The 11,121-nt window shown below is 43.6% G+C and overlaps 1 long non-coding RNA gene across 1 annotated transcript; it reads right to left on the bottom strand.

Annotated features, from left to right (window-relative positions):
* Positions 1-214: 214 nt before the first annotated feature.
* Positions 215-10,614, bottom strand: LOC144243055 (uncharacterized). The gene is made up of 3 exons (XR_013338527.1): positions 10,551-10,614; positions 1,394-1,525; positions 215-403 (listed from the first exon to the last, which is right to left on the bottom strand). It is a non-coding gene; the product is annotated as an uncharacterized LOC144243055 (long non-coding RNA).
* Between the last annotated feature and the right edge of the window lie 507 nt (positions 10,615-11,121).

Here is an 11,121-nt window from a genome sequence, read left to right on the forward strand (position 1 = left end):
CTGGGACCCCACCAATCTCAGCTGCTCTCTCCCATGCACTGTCCCCTGGTCCTCAGCGCTCAAGTCTTCTTCTTCTTGTTCCTTCCCCCCCCCACCCCAACCTGCCATGCTCCTTCCCACATCCTGACTCTTAGCTCTCCTTTCCCACATTCATGATGTAGAAACAGTGAGACTCTCCAAATAGTCCATGGGAGCACTCTATTTCCCAGCCCCTTGGAGTTGGGTTTGACCATGCTACTAGCTCTGGCCAGTGTGTTGGGAGGGATGTGATCAGTGTTACTTTGGGGCTGCAGTTGAGACTCGTTCTCCACATGCTCTCTTCTCTTGCCGCTGTGACTGAGGAGGCCTCTGTGCAGAACAGAAGCGTACTGGATTGGACAAGAGCAAGAATCCCAGAGATTACCTGGAGTTCGAAAGAGTGAGAAATAAATTTGAAGAACCTAAATAACGCCATTTTAAAATTAAGACCCCCATTAAAAGCAACCTCAGGCTGCACATAGCAGCAGTCTCAGGAAAAAACTGCAGATTGTTCAAGGCCGAAACCTTCCTCCAATTAGCCAATCAGAGGAGGTAAAAAACATTCCTGCGGGCTGAAACAAGGGCTGCTCCCCCGTGCCTAACTCACCTCATAATTGGTCGTTTTCAAAGGAGTCTCAAAAGGCCATAATTGGGCTCCGCCAAAAGTAACAGACACCTCACAGGTACTGAATGGTCAAAGCTGTTGCCCGGGGTGTTATACAAATATGATTGGTGTACAACATGTGTACTGTAACACCCCCATCCCTTCCCCTTAAAAACCCTGCTATTGTTCGGGACTCCCCCCTGCTGCTGCTGCTGCTGTGTCGGTAGGCGGGTGAGACCCTGCTCGAGCTTGTAATAAAGACCCTTTTGTTCTTGTCTCGGTGTTGGCTTCTGAGGTCACTGGGGACTCGTGATTCAGGCACAACAAATTCTATTCAGTTTATTTTTCTCACTTCAAGTACAGTGTGGTATGTTTCTGGCTGGTGGGCAACCTTCCGTGTATCAGAAGGACTTAGGCCTCTTTTCTTAGTGGTCGACCTGTTCATAGTCCCTCAGAGTTCTCTCCATTAGTACATGGGGAAGGGAAGTAGGATGGAGGGGGGTGAGTTTTGTGGGCCGGGTCCACACCACTTGCTTCCTCATCCACTGACCAGAGGTTATTCCCCTCGGATACAGTGTCCACCTGTGCGTCCTGGAACCGGGCTTGCATTCTGCTGCCCGAGGAACCCCCCAACACTCCACCCACACGAGCACACGCCCACACATCTGGACTTCTCTAGTCCCAGCCACAAAAACGCGGAGGTGAGGCCTGCCCCTACAGTCTGTTGTCTGTGAACCTGTATTTGTGAATGGACACTCGAGCTGTCTTCACCTTGAGTCTCCGCCCAGTTCCTGGGGTGTGGCCACCACAACGCATCCCCGCAGGACATGAGCATGCGCAGTCACTAAGAGGGGGTGTGGCTTATCACACAGCATCACCGCGGGACGTGAACATGCACAGGAGCTGGAAGGGAAGAACACTGAAGAGTACGCATCTTCATCGCTAAGCCCATCTCCCCACAATTATTAAAAGCTTCTACCATATTTTACATACTCACAAACTAGGATCTTGTTTTCAAGACTTACTGCCGGTTTTGGTTAAGATCTGGCAATGATTTTATTTGAATGGCTAAACTTCTCCAAAGGAGAGCTCAAATTCTAGACTAGATTTTCTTCTCTTGAACCAATTGTATCCTAGGGCAGAATAATAAACTCTAGGTGCTCCTCCTTTGAGGATTTACAACGCCAGCAACTTGTCTTTGTCCTTAGTATTCCATATTTATACTGTTTGGAGTACAGAATTGCTGCTACTGGTTTCACATAATTGTTGTAAGTGCTACAATAGTAGATGCTGAGTTCCCCTTTGTATTACATATTTAGCAATTTGTTTTTGTTTAAAAAATTTTAATGTTTATTTTTGAGATAGAGATAGAGAGAGAGAGAGAGAGAGAGAGAGAGAGAGAAGGAGAGAGAATGAGCAGGGGAGGGGCAGAGAGAGAGAGAGACCGAGGGAGACACAGAATCCAAGGCAGGATCCAGTCTCTGAACTGTCAGCACAGAGCTCAAAGCAGGGCTGGAGCTCACCAAGAGGAGACGATGACCTGAGCCAAAGTTGGACACTCAACTGACTGAGCCATCCAGGTGACCCTTTAATAATTAACTTAATAAGATGACAGATCCTGTTCCCCCTTGAACTTTGGGTTCTGAGGGATTTCAGCCAGCATTGCCATACTTTATGAGAAAGTAAACATTGGAGGAATTACGAAAGGATTTGTGTGCTCTATTCAGTTAAAACCTGAAGTTATAAGATATGGACTGATTTTTCAAATGCTATCAAAAGTGCAGCCCTCTAGGCAAACCAAAGAGTGCCATGAAGATGTTTAAGGATCAATAAATGTGCACATGAAACATTTCTCAATGCACATTCCGAAAGTATGTGCTTGCTGGTTTCCAAATGATGAATCAGCTGGGTGTTGCATTTGGCTACCAGTGTGCTAAGCAACCCAAGAGCAAAGAGGCTTAATCCAAATTAGGGGTTTAGTTTTTCTCATGCAATGCCAATTTGAAAGTGGCTGGTCTAGACTGATGTGAAGTTTCATAGTATCTTTAGGGATCCAAGTTTTTTTTTATAGCTTTCTCTTCTGTTGACCTTTGTCCTCATGTCTTCAAGATGGCTCCCAAAGCACCAGCCATCATATTTTCATTTCAGCAAGCAACAAATGGAAGGTCAAAGGGCGAAAGTGATATTAATCATCTGAGTCCTCTCATGAGTGATCTCCCTATGTACTTCCTGGGCCAGAGCTGTGTCCAATTTCCATCCGTAGCTGCAAAGGAGGCTGGAAATGTACCTTTTAGCTTGATTGCATGGCGTCCTTTCCAAATATTGGGCCACTGTTGGTATAGAAGGAGAGGAGAAGCATGTTGTGTAGGCAAATATCTGCCACCAAGACTTCTCAGGATTTTGAATATGCTAATGTGCATTGTTACTTTATCTTTGCAGGGAGCTCAATATGCAGTGTTTCTCCTGCTGACGGAACTCTGCTTTCTTTTTCCGTGGGGCAATGCACAGGAAAGGTCTTCTCTGGAATATACGTTAAGAAATTCTGCTTCAGTCAGTTTATTATAGAGGTGCATGGGAACCTCTGTGTTCCACACTGGGCGTACATAGGCTACTCACAGTTCAACTCATCTTTAAATATCTTTTTTAAGTTTATTTAATTTTGAAAGAGAGAGACAGAGAGAGTGGTCAGGGTAGGGGCAGAGAGACGGAGAGAGAGAATCTCAAGCAGGCTATGTGCCATCAGCTCAGAGCCCTCCGTGGATCTTGAACTCACTAACCATGAGATCATGACCTGAGCTGCACCCAACAGTCAGAAGCTTAATGGACTGAGCCACTCAGGTGCCCCTCAACTCATATTTAAATTTTATAGCAGAAGACCTGAGGTACCAAAAGTTGAAAGGTAACTTGGCAACATAGACCCACATTTTTGGGCTTAGATGAGTACCCTAATATGCAGCTCACATTAACCTTGATTTCCCCAAATCTTACACTCTCCTTCCAGGCTGTGCTGAATTAGTGCTGACCCAGGACTGGCTTTGTCCCCAGTGTCCAATCTGACCCCTCCCAGTCACAGATGCAGACCATTCAGGCGGGAGCAGGGGGACCTGCCACGGGAAGGGCTCGTTGCTGATTCAGCTCACCACAGGAGCTCAGTAGCCTCCCGTGACCTTATTCCTGTAGGGCTTAACCCAGCCCGGCAGTAAATCTTTATTCACACTTCATAACAAAATGGGCTCTTTTTAAACTACATTTGCTGATGCCGAGGAAGAATGCTTTGTTTATTGTGAAATGTCACTTTAGAGTTGACTGATGCTGGCCATGTAAACAATGGGAGTTCTCCATGAACGTCGACATTTTAGAGCCCAGATGTCGTCGGCCCCATGTCTGGACAAGTGGGAAACTCTCCATCACGCTATGGCCCATGCATTGATGGTCCCAGCACAACAGGACAGTAGGAAGGCCATCCAGCTGCTGAGACCATTGGTTGTGTGGCCTGGAGGTAGCAGCAGCGATCAGAGCTATTGGGCATGGCCGACATGTCTAAAATGGGAATTTTATGTGAATGAACCATATCACACAGTGGTCTCAATTTAGCATGATGACAAATATTATAATCCCGTGAAAAGTGTTTGACACTACATTTGTCAGAAATTACATATATCTTTTTTTTTTTAATGTTTTATTTATTTCTAGGAGAGAGAGAGAGAGAGACAGCGTGAGCAGGGGAGGGTCAGAGAGAGATGGAGTCACAGACTGAAACAGGCTCCAGGCTCTGAGCCGGCAGTCAGCACAGAGCCCGACGCGGGGCTCGAACCCACGAACCGCGAGATCATGACCCAAGCGAAAGTCGGACGCTTAACCGACTAAGCCACCCAGGCGCCCCAGAAATTACATATATCTTAAAGGGGTAAAGGTTTGAAGTGTTAAGGGGGAAAAGAGCCACTTCCAAAGGGTTTGTTTTTACTAAATCGTCTGAAACTGATCACCTTTTAGAGAACATGTTTATCTGTCCTGAAAATTCCCCTCTAAGACCTGTTTTTGGGATTTGGTCTGGACAAAAATAAATAGTATAACTGTGCAGTAGATTAGAAATGGAATTTAATTTATTTACTGATTTTGGCCAGTTAGGGTGGGAATGCTAATTTTATTTGCATATAAAGGAGCTCTAGTTGCTGAAACCAGAATCTAAAATTGCATTTTCCTATATTTAACAAGCTGAATTGCTTCTTAATGTCAGCAGAAATGGATGTTTCTCTCAAGCAGAACTATTTTGAGAGCAGCCCTTGGCACAATAAGCATAGTTACCGTCCATAGAAGATCTCGTAGGGGCGTTTCGTACCCAAGTTTGTTTCTGAGGTCACGGTCAGTGCAAAACAACGGAAAGTCCAGTTGGAAATGGTATTAAGTTCCTGTGGCTATTGTAATTCATTACCGCAAACTTGGTGGCCTAAAACAACAGTTTTCACAATTCTGGAGGCTGGAAATTCAAAATCAATATTACTGGGCAAGGCCACACTTTCTCTGGAGGCTCTAGGGGGGAATCCTTCCTGACGTCTTCCAGCTTCTGGTGACCGCTGGTGTTCCTTGGCTTGTGGCCACATCCCTCCAATCTCTGCTTCCATCCTCACATGGCCACCTCTTCTGTTCGTATCAAAACTCCCTCTCTCTATCAGGACACTCATGATGGCGCCAAGAGCCCATTCAAGTCATCAAGGATAGTTTCTCCATCGGAAGATCCTTAACTTAGTCATATCTGCAAAGTTTTAAATTTTAATTTAATTTAATTTAATTTTATTTTATTTATTTTTTACCAGTTAAGGTTCTAGAGATTAGGCTTTGGATATCTTCTTGGGAGGCAATTTTCAGCCTTTTACAAAAATCAAAGCTGACTATCCGGTAAAGTTTAACTGAAGCACATGGGAAGATGAAGAAAATCTGAAGCCTTGATATAGGAATCCCTGGAGAATGCCAACTCAGGTTAGAGCAGACCCTTAGATAACCCACTGATAGCTGGACAGGGGTTCTTGCCCCGTGTTGGCAGTGAACACATCACTGGCTAATTCTATTGTGAGGTATTTAATGAGTGTCATCGAAGTGTCTTGAGGAGTTCTGATACATTTTCTGGCAGCCCAAAGAGTCAATCCCTAAGTGAAGTTTCCTTGGGCGGTTTTATGTTAGATCAGATATTATTTTTAATGCAGAATTTGCTTGTAACTTTTGGAAATTTTGAGGGTCCCTGAAGCCATTTGGTGGGTCATCGGCATGGCCTTGGGTGTCAAATTGAAAGAAACCAAGCCATTGGTCCAAAGACGAACATTAATATTGAATGAAAATAAATAAGATTATTTTTAAAGAATTTGGAAAAAAACAAGAAGTTGAAAACTCATACAATTTGTAGTTCGGAGTGGAAAAAAAGAAAATCTACCTCACTGATAAGAAAATGCGAATTCATTTTCAGTAGAATGAGTACTTTTGGTTATGAAAGACAATTTGAGTTCTTTAAACTGTTATTGAAGAGCCAAAAATTAAGCAAGCATTCTCAAAGGTCATGACTGGGTCCCACCAAAAGTAATGAACACCTCACAGACACTGAATGGTCGAAGCTGTAATTGTAATTGGTGCTTATGTGATGATGCTACATGTACTGTAACACCCCCACCCCTTACTCTGTTCACTATTGTTCTTGGCTTCACCTTGCTGCCATGACACCAGCAGGCTGGGTGAGCCCCTGCTCAAGCTTGTAATAAAGACCCTTTTGCACTTGCATCGGTGCCGGCTCCTTGGAGTGAGGGGCCTAGACAAACTAAACCAAAAACTCAACCAGCTTTTCTGCTTCTGTACAAGTGCTTGCACTACGGGAAACTAAAACCTAACTAGCTCCTTCCGCTTCTGTACCATTGCTTAAGGCTGAGTTTCAGCTTTCCCGAAACTATCAGGCAGTTACACATTGCCCAAGGCAGGAGAAACCACCCTTGCAACACCCAATCAGGAAAGTCCAGCGACCACCCTCCACATTACTGAGGGAGAGGCCTGGAGATAGAAACTATAGATAGGACCCTGTTACCTAATGTTAAAGTTAACCTGTTAGTCGCCGAACAAGACCCTAGGCTCGCTCTGTGATTGGTTGAATTCAAAGGTATCCTAAATGTTGTAATTGGATCCCGCCAAAAACCTGATGGCGGGAACCAATCAAATGTGGTATATGTTCACATTTAAATATCAACCAATGACAAACCTGTAACCATAGAGATCCCCTGTCCCTCCCCACGACTTGTTTACTCCTGTCTATAAAAAGGCTGCAAAGACTTTGTTCGGGGCCTCTCAGCGTCACCGGCGACGAGTGCGCGGAGGTCTAGGTTCGAACCTGCAAATAAACGACCCTTGCCGATTGGCTTTGACTCTGGTCTCTGGTGGTCTGTTTTTGGGGTCTCTCGAACTCTGGGCGTTTCATTATCACTTTCTTTTCTAATTGCTATGTAATCATTTAATGTGGTTAAAATTTGTCATAGACTCTAGGTCTAAAGTTCTCTTTTAGCAAGAGAGCAGGATGCAGGATTTAAAAAAAATAGGAGAGAGAGATGGCTAATGTCAGGGAAAAGACAAGAAAGAGTCCCTAATAAGGGTCCTTGCCCCATATTTATTAAGATCAGAAGGCTTACAAATGTGATGGGTATGCACAAAGAAACAAAAAAGCTGTGAACATTAACCTGGGGATGTGAGGGGGAAAAGTTGGGTGTTGAGTCTATACAGTGTTTGGGGTTTGGGATAATATAAAACAAAACCTGGCGCAGATGGGTAGATGGTTGCTGGCAGCGGATAGGAGGCGTTGTGTCTGTTTAACTTAGCCTAAGGGAGAAGACAGATAGAGGAAATAACCTCAGGATTAACAAGACACCTTTTCTTTTGTTAACCATCTCCTCTCTGAGCTGCTTTGCCTGCAGCACAGCAGTCTATAGTCCAATTTACTTGTTTGGCCTAACCTGACCCTTTTCTCCTGTGAAAGCAGTTACTCTGCTATAGTACTAAATTGGGGGGCATCTTTGTCCTGCATGCCTAATCTTGCTTATCTCATATACCTTTGTATTGGGAGCCTTTGCACCCGTTCCTATTTTTGGGCCTTTGCCCTTCCGTCTCTATTTTTGGGGTTCAGCTGCCCCCTATTCTCGGAGTGCCTTTGCACCATCCTTTCTTGGGGTGCCAATGCACCATCCTATTCTCGGGGTGCCAGTCATGTTTACCCAAACTTGGGTGTGAGCATCCAATGGCTTTTTATTTCTCTATGCCTTGATAACCCATTGGTTTAACCCCGGGGGATTCCTAAGCCTATCCCCCACGAAAATTATTATTTTTTTCTCCGTTTACTTCATTTGTTCTGTCTTTATTTGCTACACTAGGTAGTATCATTTGTAAAATACTTTATGACACTATGGATATGTATTTAAGGATATATTTTCTCTATGCTTGATAAAAGTTACATTATGTCTGTAAGAAGGATGAAAAATATAGGGAAGGGAAATTTATATGCACACAAATCATTATTATATGATGATGCATTTATAACAACAGAGGTATTATTTGGCCTTTTACCAACGTTTCTGAATGTCAAGAAACTGATATTATGGCTGATACTCAATCTTTATAGATGGCATAGCCTTTTCTATACCAGAGGCTTAAGCAAAGTTTGAAGGTAGAACTAGGTGTTCCATAAGTAGCAGAAAAACAAAGGTATCCGATATATTTATGAAATTGCTTTCCTTTACAGAACTTTCTATCTACAGGGTATGAGGGTACATCATTCAGGAAACCCCCTGTGGGACTAGATTAAGAACCATGAAACTTTAGAGCAGAAAAGTTTCTGCCACTGCCTGTCTTCCAAGTACTTTACTGATAGTGAGAAAATGAGGACTGACTCTCCAAAGTCACAGAGCTAATTAGTGGAGGAACTTGATTCTAGAAATCAGATTTCTTATTTTTTTATTTAAAACTTTTTTTTTAATGTTTTTATTTATTTCTAGGAGAGAGAGAGAGAGAGACAGTGTGAGCAGGGGAGGGTCAGAGAGAGGGGGAGTCACAGACTGAAACAGGCTCCAGGCTCTGAGCTGGCAGTCAGCACAGAGCCCGACGCAGGGCTCGAACCCACGAAACGCAAGATCATGATCTAAGCGAAAGTCGGACGCTTAACCGACTAAGCCACCCAGGTGCCCCTAGAAATCAGATTTCTTAATAACCCACTCAGGATTCTCTGTTCTCATCTCATATTTTTATTAGAGTGGAATGGTATTTCTCAACCACTGTATCACAGCTCTCTGGTGTATCCAGACCCTTCATAGGATTATCGCCCAGTCTAGATAATACATAAGTGGATTTCATGGCTCGAGTCAAAAAGATACTCTTGAGTAGTATCTGTCAGGCTGACTTTGAACTGAGCCCATTGTGCAGAAGGCCATGAGAGGGGACAGCTTTCCATGGGCAAGTGGTATTTCCAGCTGACACCGAGGAAAGCTTGGGTGTTAGCTGGGATAAGCCGGGATGAAACAGAGATGAATTCAACTCAAATTGAGGTGCAAGGCTGAAGGGCAGCCCCACCAAAATTGTTGCTAATTTATTTGGTGGTGTTGTGAGTCATTTGAGCCTTCTGAGTGTGCCATCAAAAATTCTGGTGTTTACGAATGTGAGGAGAAGACAAGAACAGAGAGAATTGCTGAGCCAGTTGTACTAAGATGACCCATCAGGTACCTTCCAACTCGGAAGTCCGTGAGTCTATGATACTTAGGCATGATGGTAATTACCGTGGGGGAAATGCAAGTGAAAAGCACTTAATTCAGAGCTTGATTATTTAACTGGCTCTTTAATCTCTCAATATGTTGAAGAGCAAAGCTTTATACACTGTGCATACAATTTCAGTGGACACTGTCAGTGATAGTTAACACCTCTTTCCATCCACTATTCCAATGAACTGAATCTGGATTACTGTTTCTTTTTTCTTTTTAATTAAAAAATTTAAAAATGTTTATTTATTTTTGAGGGAGAGAAGGAGAGAGAGAGAGAGAGAGAGGGATCATGGGAGGGGCAGAGAGAGAGGACACAAAATCCAAAGCAGGCTCCAGGCTCTGAGCTGTCAGCACAGAACCTGATGTGGGGCTCGAACTCATAAACCATGAGATCAGATGCTTAACCAACTGAGCCACCCAGGCGCCCCTAGATTGCTGTTTCTTCTTTGAATGAATAAGTTGAAACCCAGATTGGTTAGTGACTTGCAAAATGGTAGAAATGCATAGTAGATCCTCCAGAACCCACTGTTGTCTTGTACTTGATAAAGTGTCAAGACAGAACATTTGAAACGGCTCTCCCTATTCACTTTGAATATGGCACTCCCTGATTTCAGATACCCTTAGGTATAAGCTACACATTGAAATCTATGTTGAATTGGCAAGAAAGCTTTGTGTGTGTGAGACAGAGCATGAGCGGTGGGGGGGGANGGAGCCTATGTGATGAATATCATGTTTGGGGAGAAGATAAAGATGAAGAGTTATAGGGGTGGAAACAAACAAATGAAAAAAAACTTTAAAAAGTGTCCTCTACCTAAGTAGTTCTTTTCTCTTTCTCATTCTGAATACTGCATATTNAATGAATATCATGTTTGGGGAGAAGATAAAGATGAAGAGTTGTAGGGGTGGAAACAAACAAATAAAAAAAACTTTAAAAAGTGTCCTCTACCTAAGTAGTTCTTTTCTCTTTCTCATTCTGAATACTGCATATTAATATTTTCTCTCATTTCTCATGGGTCCCCCTTTGACCATCTTAGACCCTCCACTTTGACTTGATGGACTGGACTTCTTTGAGTGAAAGATTTTCAAGTTTGGGATTTCCTCCATTTTGTCTTTGCTCCTGAGAGTAACCCAAAACGTTTGACTTGAATATTTATTACCTTGCGTATTCCCGCGTATGCTGAAGACCAGCTCAGGGACTCTGTCCTGTACCGAGTAGACCTGGGGTCGGTAATGCGGTCACACAGGCAGGCTGTGTGACGCCCAGATGTTTAATCAGGTTCCAGATTCTGAGGTGCCCGAGTCACATGAGGCAAGATGTGTGAGCCACTTTGTTGTGATGGTCTGACCTCTACGGGCTTAATCAGCAGGTCTCTTGGAGGAGGAATGTTGTCCCTTCAAGATGACCCTGTTAGTGACTTCCTGAAGGAACAATGGACTCATTGTAGTGGAGTTCTTAGGGAAGCAGTTGAGGGAAAGGCGGATTTGCCAACACATTGAATTTATTCTGTCTGAGAGGCTCCTCACTTATTAGCTAAGTGAATTTGGAAAAGTGTATCCAACTTTCCTCATTTGGAAACTAAGGCTTTTGGCAGAGTTACCTCTTAAGGTAACTTTTGGCTCTAACGTATTGTTCTAAGAGAACACGGTGGTTTCATGAAAAAGTTCCCTCAGACCCAGCAGACAGTTCCTGAAAAGAAGACAATTGAAAAGATCTGTTTTTCAGTTTTA

Source organism: Crocuta crocuta, unplaced genomic scaffold (assembly GCF_008692635.1).
Source record: "Crocuta crocuta isolate KB4526 unplaced genomic scaffold, BGI_CrCroc_1.0 scaffold26, whole genome shotgun sequence".
NCBI classification, from domain to species: domain Eukaryota; kingdom Metazoa; phylum Chordata; class Mammalia; order Carnivora; family Hyaenidae; genus Crocuta; species Crocuta crocuta.